Source organism: Oryctolagus cuniculus, chromosome 1 (genome assembly GCF_964237555.1).
Source record: "Oryctolagus cuniculus chromosome 1, mOryCun1.1, whole genome shotgun sequence".
NCBI lineage: Eukaryota > Metazoa > Chordata > Mammalia > Lagomorpha > Leporidae > Oryctolagus > Oryctolagus cuniculus.
Window position 1 is genome coordinate 70,190,750 of NC_091432.1, and position 17,429 is coordinate 70,208,178.

At 47.2% G+C, this 17,429-nt stretch overlaps 1 protein-coding gene across 32 annotated transcripts in view; it reads right to left on the reverse strand.

The window, feature by feature from the left end:
* Window positions 1-17,429, reverse strand: part of TENM4 (teneurin transmembrane protein 4) — a 2,118,216-nt gene that overhangs the window by 476,006 nt on the left and 1,624,781 nt on the right. The gene's annotated exons all lie outside the window — the stretch shown is intronic.

Sequence of the window (17,429 nt, forward strand, 5' to 3'; positions counted from 1 at the left end):
AACCTTCAAGACTCTTCTGGGAGCAGCTTGCAAGGGGTGGCAAAGGTGACACTTGGTTCATGAAGCTCTCAGGGGGGAGACGGCTGACTCACACGTCCCTACGGTGGAGGAGATGCCTTGAAGAGTGCAAAGAGCCGGCTGGAGTTCTGATTTCGTTTGCTCACTACCTTTGACTTGTTTTTCTTCCGTGAATCCTTCGCGTGGTCTTTAGACTCCGATGCGAAACTTGATGTCCATGTCCACAGCCAGGGCCGCACCCATCCAGCCTCACTGCAACCTGTTCTGTGCTCTTTAACCCCTGGGTCAGCTGGGCTCCCTCTGCTTTCCAGGTGGTCTCAGCTGGTGGGAGGCCCTGGCCGGACGGCTCTGGGGTCCCTTCGCCACCTTCTGCTCAGTTGCTCCATCTGACAGTGCCGCTGCTTCCTGCTGGCACCCTGATTCTTGTATCTTTGGGTCAATATCTAGGTCTTTCTTCTAGAGGTCCATTTGTCAAAATATAGTCAAAACCTCTAAAAATATTCAGTTCTCGTTATCCAGATATTCTGATGATTCTCAAAAATATTCAAGCAAATCTATGGATTTCATAAAGATGTTTCCATGTGTAACATAAAAAATGTTTAATGTGGCTGGTATTGGGGCCTAGTGGGTAAATCCTCTGCCTGCAACATCAGCTTCCCACATGGGCACCAGTTCCAGTCCTGGCTGCTCCACTTAGAATAAGCTCCATACTAATACACTTGGGAAAGCAGCAGAAGATGGCCCAAGTGCTTGGGCCATTGTACTCACACGGGAGACCTGGAAGAAACTCCTGGCTCCTGGCTTCAGCCTGGCCCAGCCCTACCTGTTTCAGCTATTTGGGGAGTGAACCAGTAGATGGAAGATTTCTCTTCCACTCTCTTTGTAACTCTGCCTTTCAAATAAATAAAACAAATCTTTTAAAGAAATGTTTAATGCCTATTATGGGCACACACTAGTTGAAACAGGGAAAACTGTGTTGTATTAGTGCCAATTGGCTACACATCAGAGCTGGGCACTTATTGCGGTATTAAGAAGAGAAAAAGAGAAAGAAAATAAAGTACGAGACAATCAAAACAATTTAACCAATCTGTCTACCAATAGGAGAAATTTATTTGTATTCTATTTTTTAAAATCTTTTTTTATTTATTTGACAGGCAGAGTTACAGAGAGAGAGGAGGAGGGATGGAGAGATAGAAAGGGAGGTCTTCCATCTTCTGGGTCACTCCTCAAATGGTTGCAATGGCCAGGGTTGGGCCAGGAGGAAACCAGGTGCCTGGAACTCCATCCGGGTCTCCTATGTGGGTGGGAGGGGCACCAGCACTCAGACCATCTTCTGTTGCTTTCTCAGGTGCATTAGTAGGGAGCTGGATCAGAAGTGGAGCAGCCAGGACTCACAGCGCTGCTCCTATGGGATGCCCGGGTTGCAGTCAGCAGCTTAACCTGCTGCACCTCAGTGCCTGCCCCAGCAGGAGAAATTTAAGTGACCCCTGACCTTCCCTAGGAGGGACTGCTCTGCAGCCCCACAAAATGACCCTACAGGTAAGTGGTTAATGGCATGGAAAGATGTATATCCTATATTGTTAAGTGAAAAAGCAGATCGCAAAATTCAATGTGTGGGACAGTCTTATTTGTCGTAGTTAAGGGAAGATGAACATATCTTTAAGTTAAAAAAGCAGGAGTGCATTAGCCTGAGACCCTCTACTTAACTTTGAGTTACTGCTGGCTGACCACACTGCTATTCAACGCAAACAAACCCAAACCTAACTTAGAGTAAAACAAACAACTGCGTTTCAGCCAATCACAAGCAGCCAGGTTTCAACCAATCACAAGCAGCCAGGTTTCAGCCAATCACAGGCAGCCAACTGATCACCACACACACAAAAATAAGGCACTTGCCTTTGCGCAAATAAGACCCATGTCCGGCAGAGGCCCACACTTTGTCTCTGTGTCTGGCCTATCAATCTTGCTGCTCAAATTGGTGGGAAGAACTTGTGAACCACTCCTGCTCTGTGCACTGCCTGGCTCATGAATTATTCTTCGTTCAAATAAACTCTGCTAAATTTAACTTGTCCAGAGTTTTTCTTTGAACAGTGCTTGTGTATGTTTAGAGGTCAGAGATATCAACAGTGCTTATTTTAGTGTGGTAGAGTAATAAATATTTAGTATTTTCTTCTATGAGTATCTGCTTATCTGATGCTAAATTTTCAATAGTAAGTATAATTTTACTAATGAGACGATATCACAATAAAATGATTTAAAAAACCACTCGGCTTGGGTTTACAGATGTGCTGTTCAGGAAATGTGAATGAACCTTAGTTCTGAGGTCTCTGATTACAGAGTGTTTGCTGAATGGACTGCCTGAGCAGTTAGTCATTAACTGATGGCTTGTGGTCACATTCAGGTGGCCGGTATTTCCAACACTTTTCAAGACAGAGGAAAGCCAGGCCAATGCATCCACTGGACAGCTTCTGTGAGACTTCATCAACTCCAGCTGTGTGTGTGATCACCAACTTGCCCCAAAGACTAAGCAGTCTGACTCCTAGGCGGGGCTTTCTAATGTCTTCTCTTGAATGTGTAATTTATTCCTTGCAGATTGACTACAAGTTATTAATAACTATAGAGGCTGTCAATCAACACCACTTTCTGAGAAAGGTTTCCAAGTCAGTCATATTAAAAACCCAATTAAAAAAACTATTTAAAAGCCATTCTTTCTAAAGAGTACCTTTAATTATTTGACACCCAATTATTTACTCCTTTTACTCTGCCTCTGCTTCAAAAGACTCAGTGAAGCTAATTAGTCAACAGAAAGTAGTACCCACATTCATATGTGAAGACAAGCTCCTACACAGGCGTGAAGCTACAGTATTCAGTGTACGTAATACGCGCCACGTCACATAGGTTTAGCAATAGCAATATGGTATGGAGTACATGCGCACCCAATCACGTCAGTGTTATTCACCAGGAAAGGAGCGGCACAGGCTAGCCTCAGTCTGCCAGCAGAGGGAGAGAAGTGGGAACTTGCTGAGGTTTCTTTGGTTCCCTAATTGAGAGGTCCACACGGTCATCACCTCTTGCCCTGACCCTTCTGTGACCTCCCAATTGGTTTTGCTAAGCGCTACACCGTTGCAAGGCTCACAGCATAACACGCAGGCATATCCATGCCACACTCGCCTGCTGCATGCCTTCAGGGGGCTGCCCCAGGGTCTAAAATGGTCATTTTTAACTAACGGTTCCGCCGTTCTAAAACCAGTCCTGTGTACGTGATGACAGAGGAGGAGCTGCTCTAGTGAAAGCAAGGCTCAGAGTGCACAGACCCAGCGCACCCTTCCCCTTCCAGACTCTCACTTTGGTCCCGAGCTCCTCCACCAGAACACTGTCCCTGTTTCTTGTCCCTCTCTCCCTCTTCAAAGGCTCACGGTGAAAGGTTCATCTACAGTGATTGTCCTGGGCTCAGGGGATGGGACATTGAGCAGCCACGGCCCCTGCTTCCAAGTGTTAGCATCTAGTGAAGCCAGACAACAAATGTGTGCATGGCACCTTAGGGGATGAGCACTGTTCAGGAGGACAACAGCACGGGATTAGGAGGAGAGGGAGTGAAGGGAGGGCTCCCTCGCATACAGTTACAGCAGGGAGGGCCTCTCTACCAAGGTGGCAGCAGGTACAGGCAGACATGAGGGTCCTAGGGCAGCAGACCTGAGAGTGGCCAGGGAATAAAGAATAATTCCAGAGAGGAATGACCAGGGCCAGGGTATGAATGTGCCCATCGTGTACTTCTGCAACTAACCCCCTTCTCCTCAGGGGATGTGTTGCAAGATGTTCTGTGGATGCCTGGAGCCACATAAGACATGAAACCCTATGGATTTTTTTTCCTATGAATCCATACCCATGATGAGGTTTAATATAGAAATTAGGCACAGTAAGAGATAAACATCCATAACTCAAAGAAAACTAGAACAATATAGTCACGCGCTGTTACAATAGTTACTTAAAACTTATGAATTACCTGTTTCTGGAACTTTCCATTTCATATTTTTGGACTGAAGGTGACCCAAGGTCTCTGACATCATGGGAAGCAAAACCACAGCTAAGGGGAGACCCCTGGACTTGTGAAGACAGAGAAGACAATAGTTGCTTCTGGACTAGATGTGGGATGTGAGCGGAAGAGAAGAGACAAAGAAACTCTCAGATGTTTAGCCTGAGCAAAACAAGGAATAGAGTTGCCACAAAAAGAGTGGGTTGCAAGGAGAGAGAAAAAATAGGAAATAGGAAACACTATCAGGCTTGTGAAGAACCACAGCCTGTTTGGGTGGATGTACGAGTCTGCAGTTCAGGGCAGGGGTCTGGGCTGCACATACAGACCTCGGTGGCATTTGCTACACATGGAGTTAAACTATGACAATGGATGAGACCTGCCAGGGAGTGTAGAGCAGAAAGCAAAGAGGTCCAAGGACTGGGCCACCCCAGCATTTAGAGGTTCAAGACAAGGAGACTGAGTAAAAGAAGCAGAAGAAGGAGCAGGTGGTGACAAGAGGCAGAACCAGGAGAGAGTCGAGTCCCTGAGCAAACAGAGCAGAAGCACTCAAAAGGGAACGCGAAACCACCCATGTCCAATGTGTGATGGCTGAGCCATGGAGGGACTGAGTGACAACTACTGGGGGTGATGACATGCAGGTCCCGTGTTCCTTGTCAAGAGGCACGCTGGAGGGCTGGTGGGGAGAACTCTAACCAGAGGTCCTTTTGCTTCAGTGTCCTCGGGTCCAGCACAGTTCAGGTACACAGCAGACAATCAGAAAAAGTCTGCCAGTGGATGAGCCATTTTCTCTTTGAAGCCACTAATTTATTAAAAAAAAAAAAAGATTTATTTATTTGAAAGGCAGAGATACAGAGGGAGGGAGGAAGTGGGAGGGAGAGAGAGAGATATCACTTTCATCCTTTGGTTCACCCCCCAAGTGGCTGCAATGGCCAGGGCTGGGCCAGGCCAAAGCCAAGAGCCTGGAACCACCTCACAAGATCTCCCAGTGCTGCTGGCCTTTGATAGCCCCTAAGGGAAACGGAGTTTGAAACAGATTGAAAAAGGCCTGTTAGTATAGAGGACTACAAACCAAGGCTTCGCACCTGTTTCAGTAACCAGCTCTTTGGAACACAGCTACTCCCATTTGCCTAGTATCTACGGCTGCTTCTGAGCCAGATCCGCGGAGCTGACTAGCTGCAAGCCCAGCTCAGTGAAATTGAAAATCCTGCCCATCTAGCTCTTTCCAGAAAGTTTGCCAACACCTGCCCTAGACAAGCCAAACCAGAGGCCACCAAAACAGTGCTTTAGGCAACCAGAAGTGAAGCCGGAGAATTTCCTAATGCTTACTGCAGGGACGGAGGCTGCATCGCGGTTCTGATTCATAAAGCAAGTTGCAAATACTGAGGCTGTAGACTCAAAAATCCTTTACTGTTAGAGACAAAGCGAAGACCAACTAAGGGATCCAATAGAGGGCATGGAATGTGGTAGGCGATCAACGTGGTTTGGAGTAACATTTGCGTTTACTGAGCCTCCAAACTGTTTTAAGAATGACTCTGAGGGCTTAACACACATTATCTTATCTAGTTCAATAATCCTCCTGTTAGATCAGTATTCACATTCCTGTCCCATTTTACAGATAAAGAAACTGAGGCTCAGAGAGAGTGTCTCCCCTCACGGGAAAACACAGTGAGTAAACAGTAGTTCTGGAAGCTGAATGAGCAGCTCTTTGTCTCCAAGGACTGAGCTTGCAAAGCACCATGGAGATTCGGTGGTGCAATTTCCTGCAAATATGGTTCAGGTACAAGCTTATCATTGGCCAAAGAAATGTGGAGAGGGAGCAGACTTTTGTTGATTTGCTTTGCTCTTATGGCTTCATTACTGCAATTCTAAACATGCATTTGGACAAGGAAGAAGAAAAGAGGATGGGCAGAGTGGGCAGGAAGAGTTGGAACCATACACGTAGTATACAGGTGGCTTATGCAGCAGGGCCTGCCTCTCCTGAAGGCCCTCTGGGTTCTGACTGCTCATTCCTGCCCGCTTCAGATCCCTGGCAACCACTGATCTTTGTACCATCTCCAGAATGTCACACCATGGGAATCATACCGTCTTTTGACTTCTTTCACTTAATCCATATCTAGAGCTCCTGCACGTCTGTCATGGGACAGCAAAAACTAGGAGTAGATGGGAATGTCCTTAGCTCAATAAGGGACATCTACAAAAACCCAACATGGACATCACTTGAGTTTCCTGCTGGGGCCAGTGTTGTGGCACAGTGGGTTAACGCCCTGCCTGAAGTGCTGGCATCCCATATGGGCGCCGGTTCTAGTCCTGGCTACTCCTCTTCCAATCCAGCTCTCTGCTGTGACCTGGGATAGCAGTAGAGGATGGCCCAAATCCTTGGGCCCCTGAACCCGTGTGGAAGAACCAGAAGAAGCTCCTGGCTTCTGGCTCCTGGCTTCAGATCGGCGCAACTCCGGCCGTTGTGGCCATTTGGGGAGTGAACCAGCGGATAGAAGACCTCTCTCTCTGTCTCTTCCTCTCTCTGTAACTCTGACTTTCAAATAAATAAAATAAATATTTTAAAAAAAAGAAAAAAAGAGAAAATTTCCTGCTAAAGATCAGGAACAAGGCAGGGATGCTCCCTTACCACTACTTTTCAATACTGTAAACAAAGTCCCGGCCAATGCATTCAGACAATAAAAGGGAATAAATGGTACACACACCAGGAAAGGAGAAACAAACAAAAGTTTTTGTTGGCAGGTGACATGAAGTTCTGGTAGAACTGACCAAACAAACAAAACAAAACAAAACTGGAGCTAATAAGTAATAGCAAGGTTGTAGGGTGCGAGGGTAACATACAAAACTCCATAGCTTTCCTATGCCCCAGCAATGAACAAGTGGAACCTGAAATCAAACCATATTGACATTTATATAAACACTCCTCCCCAAATGAAATACTCAGGCACAAATAGAACAAAATACCAGTGTATATAATATTTATGTAGGGAAACTATAAAACTGATGAATGGTATTGAAGAACTAAAAGATTTAATGGTATTCCATTTTTAAGGATAGGATGACTCAATATTGTCAGCATGTCAGTTCTTCCCGAATTTAAATATTCAGTGCAATCCCAATCAATATGTATGGTGGTATTTGCTTGAATCCTATATCAAAATGCGTAGATTCAATACCTGGCTCCAGCTCCTCACTCCACATAGGAGATCTAGATCTAGTTCCCAGTTCTTCACTTTGGCCCCTGGCCCATGGCTGTTATGGGGACTTGGGGTGTGAACTAGTAAATGAGAACATTCTACTATCGATCTGCCTCTCAAGTTAAAAAAAAAAAAAAAATTCTGGGGCCGGTGTTGTGGTGTAGCAGGTAAAGCTGCTGCTTGCGACACTACCTTTCCTATGGGCGGCAGTTTGAGTCCTGGCTGCTCCACTTCTGATCCAGCTCCCTGTTAATTGCTTCAGAAAAACGGTGGAAGGTGGACTAAGTGTTTGGGCCCCTGCGCCCATGTGAGAGACCCAGACGAATCCCTTGGCTCCTGGCTCCTAGCTTTGGCCTGGCCCAGTCCCGGCTGTTGCACCATCTAGGGAGTGAGCCAGTAGATGGAAGATCTCTTTCTCTGTCTCTGTCTCTGTCTCTGTCTCTGTCTCTGCCTGTCTCTGCCTCTGCCTCTGTCTTCCTGCCTCTCTCTCTCTTTCTAACTCTTTCAAATAAATTAATAAATCTTTAAAAAATTCCAGCAACTGATTTTGTTGATACAAAATCATTTTATAGTTTAAATGGAGGGGAAAAAGACCAAGAATAGCAACTAAATATTGAAGGAGAGACAAAGTTGGACACTATCGGATTTTAAGACTTATTATAAATCTACAGCAATCAAGACAATGTAATATTGGCAAAAGAATAGACAAATAGATCAATGGAATAAAGAGTCTAGAAGCAGATGCACATAAATAGAGTCAACTGATATTTGACAAATGAACAAAGAGAATCTTTTCAACACATGGTGCTGGAACAACTGGACATCACATGTAAAAACAGGGAAATCAAGGCACAGAACTGACATCCTTCCAAATCATTAACTCAAAATGAGTCCTAGATGTTAATGCAAAATGCCAAACTATAAAATCCTCAGAAGATAACAAAGGAGAAATCTAGATGACCTTGGGTAGGGCAATGATGTTTTAGACAATGCCAAACACATAATCCATGAAAGAAATAGTTGATAAGCAGAACTTTATTAAAATTAAAAACTTCTGCCCCATGAAAGACTTTATCAAGAGAAAAAGAAGACAAGCCACACTCTGGGATAAAACATTTGTGAAGGAGTAGTTGATAAAGGACCGTTATTAAAAATATACAAAGAACTCTTCAAATTTAACAATAAGAAAATAAATAATCTGATTGAAAAATGGGGAAAAGATCTTATCAGACAGCTCACCAAAGAAGGTATCAGATGGTAATTAAGCATATAGAAAGTTGTTCAACATTACAAGTCAGCAGACGATGTCAAATTAAACAATGTGATAACTTACACAACCATTACGATGGCCAAAATCTAAAACACTGACAACATCTGATGCTAGCAAGGATCCAGAGCAACAGAAACTCTCATTCATTGCTGGTGGAGATATATATGATACAACCACTTTGGAAGGCAGTTTGATAGTTTCTTACAAAAGTAAAAATATTCTTATCATATTACCTAGCAATTGCACCCCTTGGTATTTAACCAAATGAATTGAAAATTCATTTTGATACAAAAACCTATGAGCAAATGTTTACAGAAGTTATATTAATAATTTCCCAAACTTGGAAGCAACAAGATATTCTTTAGGAGGTGAAGTGGGTAACCTAAACTGGGGTATATTCAAATGACATAGTATTATTCAGTGTTAAAATGATATGAGCCATCAAGTCATGAAAAGACATGGAGGGAACTGAAATGCCTATCGTCGGGTGAAACAAGCCAAGCTGAAAAGTCTGCATGCTGTAGGATTCCACTGTGTGACATTCTGGAAAAGGCACAGCTATGCAGTCAGCCAAAAAGATCAGCAGCTGTCAGGGGTTGGGGGGAGGAAGAAATGAACGGGCAGCACACGGAGGATGTTCAGGGTAGTGAAACCACTCTGTCATGTTACAATGACAGATACATGTCATTATAGACATTTGTCAAAACTCTGAGGACAAATAGCACCGCGAGCAAATCCCAGGGTAAATTACAGACTTTGGGTGATAACAATGTGTCAGTGTAGGTTCATCAGCTGTAACAAATGTACTACTCTCCTGGAGGATATGGATGCCAGATGAGGTTGTACCTGCATGGGGACATGGGGATTCTGTCCTTTCCACAGAAACTTTTGTTATGATTCTAAACGGCTGCCCCTGAAAAACAGAAAGCTTATGAAGTCTAAAAAGAGCAATCAAATCACCCAATCAATTAGCCAATGACTATATTGCATGCCCACTAAATAAGAAGTGTTGGCTAGGCTGTGGATTCATTCAAGCCTCATGCCTCACTGGTAGCAGTGTAGAAAGTTCTGCCACTGTGGAGCAGAACAGAGCAGTTACTCAACACAATTAAAAATTAGATTATCATATGAGCCAACAATGCCACTTCCGGGCACGTAACAGAAGGAACTGAGAGCAGGGACCTGAAGCGATAGCTGTGCACTCACTTAGCATCATTATTCATGACAGCCGTGACGTGGGAAGCAACCCAAGCATTCACTGACAAATGGAAAGATAAGCCAAGTGTAGTGAGTATATCCATACCAGGGAGCACTCTCTGTCCTGACGAAGGAGAGAAATTGTGACACATACTACAACATGGGTGAACCTGGAGAACACTATGCCAAGTCACAAAAAGGCAAGTACTGTGAGAGTCTACTTACATGAGGTAATGAGAGTAGGCACATTCAGGGACAGAATATGGACTGCGGCTGGCCAGGGACTAGGGCAAAGGCAGACGGGGAAGTTATCGTATAACAAATGTGGCATTTCAGCTTGGAATATGAAGGGAGTTGGGGAAGTGGCTGTTTGCACAACAATACGAGTGCATTTAATACCAGGGAAGAATACACTTCAAATAGTTAAAATGTTCCATTTTATGCTATATGTATATTATCACAATTTAAAAATTTAAACAAATAAGTACTGTTATGAATATCCCATGCAAAGACACAAATTATCTTATATCCCAGTCACAACCAACTATATATTTCTTTGAAATAACACCCCCAATGTCTAAAACATAAGTGAAAAAAAAATACAGAGTCCTTTACTTCTCCAACCTTGACTTTGAAAAGGGACAAAATAGAGGCTTGTAGCCTCATATGTGAGGCAGAATCCCAGAGGCTCATGGGAACTGTTACATGGCCAGCCACTTTTCACACTGCCATACCAGCCAATGTCTTGGTGCCATTGGACTCTTGGTGCCAGAAGGAGCCAATCAATATGAATTCTCCACAGAAACCCTGCTCACCATGAGTACTGACAGAAGCTGGCTCACTTTGAACACTCGGCAATGTGAAAGGAAAAGCTCACTATATCCCCACCCAAGGTTCAGGGTACAATTGTCCACGTCTATCCCCAAACTCTTTATTCTGATAGAATCATGAACCTTTGCAGTCCTGAGCTAAGCATTGGCTTTAGTAAAACAGAAAGAACATTAACTCTGCAGAGAGCCTTCCCCTTTTCAAAATTCTTCCTGACACAGTTCCAAGACCTCCAGAAACACCTGCCAATGAGGGAATATTCCTAACACAATGATGACAGCATTGATCTCATTTTTGAAGATGAAGAAATGAAGCATCAGAGAAATAAGGTCATGTGACCCTAGCAAGGCAGCCAAGCTAGGATTGGAATCCAGATCTGTCTCCTTGCAGAAAACCAACTTCTTCCCTTCATCCTACATTACCTTTACAAACAGTCCCACACCCACATGAGCCATGTCACTCTACCAAGCCCCACGCTCACCATTGGCTAAGCTGATGACAGCCTTTGTCCCTAGGCTGGTAGTAGCAGCTCACAGAAAAGACAGATGAGCATCCTGGGTACGGCTTTCGGGGAGGGGCACTTCTTCTGTCCTTGAAGTCATCCGTGGAGTCTTTTAATGATGACTGCATCTAGTTATCAAGTAACTGTTAGACCACGCACTACAGAGGAGGCCTTACATTAATTGTCTCTAGTCCTTCCAGCAATTCCATAAAGCCCGAGTATTATCTACATCTTGCAGATGCCTCTATCAGAAAGGCAAATAGTGCGCCAAAGCAAAAGAGTTGCTGGGGAATGTTCCTCTGATAGTTCATCAGTGCCCATGGCAGTAACCCAGGGCCAGGCTATACACCAGAGAAAAACAGAGGGGAGAAGTTCTGAATTGGGTTCCATCCAGGAGGCAGTTTGAGGAAATTAAATATTGGGTGATGGAGTGGGAAGATGAGGGCAGACTGGTCCTTTCCCTTCTCAGATTTCCTGAGGAAATTGCCTAAGATTCTCAGAATGACACAAAATAAATAAATAGCCTGGGTTATTATTGTTCCTGGAACAAACCATTTCGAATCCGTACTTGAATGCACTGAGATTATTGATTTACCCGCATCCAGTGCATATTCTTAAGCACACAGCTCTAATTTATTGCATCTGAAATACCCCTGGGAGTCTGATTCTCTGGCCATTGGCTTTGGTGTAAGGTGTATTCGCACTGCGGATGAGCTCAGGGAAGGATTTGTTAACATGCTCTCAATGGGAGAGCGGGATATTTGTAAGAGGTCTTCAAACACACTTCTCAGCCCCAGGGCTGCCACCCGTCTCCTCCTATTCTTGTTCTAGACCTTCAAGTTTTACATATCAGCTCTAACACTCTGACAATGCTCTGGAACTTCACAGTGGTAATACCTGCACCCCATCTGGCCATGAGAGGGGTTCAAGACAGAGGAGTCACAATCATTCTTCCCACCGGGAATAAAGGGAAAAGTGCGAGACTAAGAATAGCTGCCCATCTAAATGCAACACAGCGTCTTCCTGTCTGTCAGCAAGAGGAGGCAGCCACGTGGGCCTGTTACCTGCTAACATGGTGTCCACAGCCCTTGCCTGGCCCAGGGATGGGTCCTTAATAATTCATCCTGGGCCTGCTCCATCAGAAAGTGCTTCCTAAATAACCTGTCAATAGCGGTTTGAATAAAGACCAAGTTCTAAATGCAATCTTTTTTCAATTGATTGGCTTTGTGCTCGTCCCCCACCTTTCCATGTCTGCCTCCTCTTCGGTGGGGAGGGGCTCTAGTGAGAGTGGATTGGGGTGAGGCTCCACTCGTTTGTTAGGAGCTGAGGAATATCAACCCCTACTCCAATTCCTGTGTTGAAGCCCTAGACCCCAGGACCGCAGAATGCAACTGTATTTGGAGAGAGCCTTTCGAGAGGTAGTTAAGGTTCAGTGCGGTCCTAGGGGTGACGCAGACTCACGGAGAAGACTTTGTGATGATACCGGAAGATGATGGCATCTGTAAGTCGAGGAGGGAGGTGCTCGGCAGAAACCCAACCTCCTGACACCTGTGTCTGGACCCCCAGCCTCCAGAACTGGGGGGAAATGCAACTCTGGTGTTGGAGCTGCGGGGTCTGTGATGGATTTTTATGGTGGCCCTAGAAAGCGGTGTATGGTTTTCCCCACCTGTAAAGACATGTCAGTAGAGACAGGGAGGAAGGGGAAGGAGCCATTCCTGAGCACCGCCAACACACCACTCACTCACACACACCAGATAGCATTTAATCCACACAACTGCTGGGAGACACATTCCCCTGGAGTGGGTTCTCCCCACGGAGTGTCTGTGAACTTCCTTTCCCAATAGCAGCAAACTCTGATTGAATTACAGGTAAACCGTGAACCTCCTTGCTGTGGGCAGTTGGGAGAAAATGAACAAGGGACTAAGAAGAGAAGCAGGTGAGGCCACGCCTAGGAGCCTGCACTCTGGTTAAAGCTGGAACACTCCTCTGAGAAGACACCCACGCCCATGCAGCCAGAGTGCCACACTCAACTTCAAAGGGACAGACACTTTGAAACACAGTCTGCATGGGGCCGGCGCTGTGGGTGAAGCAGCCACCTGCAGTGCTGGCATCCCATATGGGCGCCGGTTCAAGTCCCGGCTGCTCCTCTTCTAATCCAGCTCTCTGCTGTGGCTGGGAAAGCAGTGGAAGATGGCCCAAGCCCTTGGGCCCCTGCACCCACTTGGGAGACCTAGAAGAAGCTCCTAGCTCCTGGCTTCGGATTGGCACAGCTCTGGACATTGCAAACAATTGGAGAGAGAACCAGCAGATGGAAGACCACTCCCTCTCTCTGCCTCTCCTTCTCTCTCTGTGTAACTCTGACTTTCAAATACATAAATAAGTCTAAAAAAAAAGAAAGAAACACATTCTGCAACTCCGCAGGGATTCATGGATCCCCCATTAATGGGACCTGGCATGGAGGGCATTGGGGAAGTCCTAGCCAGGGTGAAATGCTGGAAGACAGAATAAGGGAGAGAGGACGGGTGGAGGGAAGGAGGGCAGAGGAGCAGCACGAGGAGAAGGGAGGTGGAGAAAGGAAAAAGAAGGCAGGGGAGAATAAGAGAGGAAAGGAAGGGAGTTGAATGGGAGTGAGGATGGAAAAGAGGAACACAGAGGCTGAGGACAGGAGAGGGCAAAGTGGAGTAGAAGAGGAAGGAGGGGAAGAGGGGAAGCTAAGAGGGAGGAGGAGAGGAGAAGGCAAGAGGGGATGAGAAGGAGCTAGGGAGTGACTATGGCTCATCCAGGCAGGGCCAGAGTGGAAGAATGGGGTGTGGCAGGTGCAAACGCCAGCCCTAACCTCAGTCAGTCACTGCTTGCAGGGACAGATACAGAAAGATTTTAGCATGTGATATCTGCAAGTATGCAAAATGAAGATCTCAACATGTCCTTCAAATTGTGAAAGAGGGGCCCTAAAGAGTTCCTAGGACTCACGGAAATGATTACTATGAAATTTACAGGTATTAAAGTGTAAGCGTCTCTCAGCATCCACAGGGGACGGATCTCAGGACCCCTGAGATAGTGGAGTAGTATTTGCATATAAACCGTAAGTGATACACATGCTCCCAGACAAGTGAGTCCCTGCTAGCTTAGTCCCTTGCAGCCTCTACTACAATGCAAATGCTGTGCACACAGTTGTTACGCTGCACCGGTTGGGGAATAATGACAAGAAACAGAAGTCTGCACATGTCTAGAACAGGCACAATCGCCATGGGCGGCAGGACCCAGACCATGAAGGAGGTGGGACACCGTCGAATCTTGAATATCAAGCGCGGGACTTCATTCACGTGCACTCAGCGCTGTGCTGGGTGGGCAGCAAAACTCACGTTGGCTTTTTGGGGCTTTCTGGACTTTTAGTCTTTGGCATGCTCTCGCTCCTTGGATGGTGGGAGCCGGGGCCGTGGAGCCCACAGTGACGAGGCAGCATGCAGGTGGAAGGCAGGGGCACAGGCCCTTGGGTGGGATGTCCTTTCTGCTGATTTCAGGAACAGCAGAACCACACGCGAGGGCTTGGCAAGTCATTTAAAACACCATTTTTCAGGAGCACAAACATGGATGTACTATGGAGTTGAATGTCAAACTTGATGGATTCATACTTCGTGATCTCGGGTAAGTTATTTTAACTCTATTAGTCACAAGTGCACATCTGTTAAAAAAATCCATGGACGCTGGCACTGTGGCATAGCTGGTAAAGCTGCCACCTGTGGTGCTGGCATCCCATATGGGTACCAGTTCAAGTCCCAGTTGCTCCACTTCTGATCCAGCTCCCTGCTAATGCACCTGGGAAGCAGCAGAGGATGGCCCAAGTGCTTGGGCCCTGGTACACCCGTGGGAGACCTAGAAGAAGCTCCTGCCTCTTGGCTTCTGATGGGCCCAGCTCCAGCCATTCTGGCCATTTGGGGAATGAACCAGCAGATGGAAGGCCTCTCCCTATCTCTCTCTGCCTCTCTGTAACTCTGCCTTTCAAATAAGTAAATAAATCTTTAAGAAAAACCCATGAAGAGGAGCGAGGTGACGTAACACGTAAACTCAGTAATAAGAAGGGCTAAGCAACTCAAGGCCTCTACCCCATCCCTGGGGGCAGTCAGCCCCTCTAGGGGTGTTCCCTGGGAGCTCTGCTTTGCATCACATCAGTGTCCTCTCACAACCACCTGGTCTTTTACATCTGCTTCTCTGTTCAGTACAAGTAGGGACTGTGTCCTTTCCCTTCCTGATTCCCAGGTTGCAGCACCAGGCTGGCACACAGGAGGTGTTCGTCAACCAGCGGCAAAGGAACCCAGCACTCCCATGATGCCTGTGACAGCTCTTTCAATGTTAGTTAGCTGTCATCGCCCTCCTAGATTGAGAGCTCCTTGAAGTTCAAAGTCAGGTCTTCACATCTTTTTGTACCCTGGGTAAGTAGTGCCTGTGCAAGATGCTGTACCATCTCGATAAATATTTGCAAATTGGATTTGACTTTGATTTGAAGGGGGAGCAAAGCTAACATTGACTGGGCTCCACGGTTGGCAGGAATAATAAGACGGGGAAGTCTGAAGCTGCTGGGTCTCCCAGCCTTCGCCATGCCCGAGACTTGCCAGGCTGCGCCCGGTAGATGGTCTCTTTCCCAGGACCAGGGTCGCAGAGCACAGTGGCATCCCTAGGACACTGCGGTGGTCAAGGGTGCCCTCTTACCTCTAGTGGGATTTAGAGAGAAACGATGTCCATTCTCCCTTCCATTCAGCCTTCTGGGCTGCCTGTTGGAGGCTGCAGCCCCAGCCACACTGATCCCTGCTCCTACTGTAATTTCAGAGAAAAAAAAAATCCTGCCGCTCTGCTCCTGCTACAGGGTGGTTTCCTGTCTATACTTTTCTCTTAACTGGCAGACTTTATGGTAGCATGGCAAAAGATGCTCACACTTTCCAGTTAGACGGGCACAAACTTTACCCCCTGCCTCGCACCAGCAGCCTGGGAAATGGCCCTGGGCACTGACTTTACCCCCTGAGCCTCAGCATGCTCATTTGTGAAATGGGCATGGGGATGCCTCGGGCCCAAAGACAGCAATTCCTTCCTCCTCTTCTCGCCGTCTTTGGGAGGCGGGAGCAAACCCTACTCAGCCCTAAGCTCTCCTGGGCTGGCAGAGGGTGCATGCCCTGCCTTTGTTTTGAGAACCAACGAATGAATGTCAGAATTCATATGGCGTGCGGACTGACCGCAGTGGCGACACCTACGCTGCCTCCAACCAGAATGATTTAAGGGCCTGGGATCCCTCTTGGACTGGGGATACCAGCCTGACTGTTCTATGCCCTGCCTTCCCCCCAGCCCCAGCCTCAGTCCTTCTCCTCACGCCGCCTCCCAGGGCTGTGGCAGGGAGGCGTGACTGTGCCTGAGAGGCCGTCCTTGGCAGCCGCTGTTGCCACAAGCACATGCGTCCCTCTGGGGGAACACGCGTCTTCCATGTTTCCTGATGGCTGTGTTCAGGGAGATGGAAATTCTCAACCTAACAGGGCTTTGATCCCATCTGCTCCCAGGTTTCCTGCCCCATTGTGCTGCTTGTCCAACAGAAAGAACCAGATGCCACAAGCCTCACTTCGCCCCTCAGGGCCTGGAGATTCGTCTCTCTCAGCTATCACTGACCTGACTCACATCTCCATTCTAGAACCTTCCAGCCAGCCTCACGATCCAGCCTTGTGGCATCAGAATGAAGGCACTGTTCCCACCCAGGGCCAGGTCTGTGGGCCTACGGGGTGTGTCTAGACGAGGCACTTGGGTCCCGCCCAAGGCAGCAGTGCTGAGAGTCCTGGCTGCTCCATGCCATCTGCAGGCCCCTTGCCCAGTGCTTTTTCCCGCCCCGACCTAAGCAACAAGGCTGCTGTGGCTCCTCTCGGAGGCAGAGGAGTGACTGTAAATGGGCAGGCTCTGTGCTCCAACCCACCACTGGTGCCTGAGAGCATGCTGTCTTACTGCAGGGGGCGGGGACTGTGTCCTCAGCTAACACAGTGAGACACGGAGGAACCCGAGGCTGGGCAGGGGCAAGGGTGACAGAGAGGAATGGGGGCAGGAGCGGGGGAGCTTAGGTTCTGGACCCTGGCTGCTGGGGAGCTGTAGGAGTAGCTCCACCCCAGGACACTGGTATCAGAGCCCTTGTTCAAGGCCCCCCGAGAGCTATAGCTAAGAGGGACCTTGTTTGCAGTTAACCCTAAAGCCATGTCAGGGTGGGAGCATGAGACGCAGCTGGGACTTGACCTTGTCCTTGTATACCCTCCCCCAACCCGCAGCCTGAGCTCATAGGCACCACGCTACAGAGGCTCCTGTCACCAATCTACCCAGAATCCCAGGCTCAACATCGCGCCCACGCCTCGACAGCTAACGTTT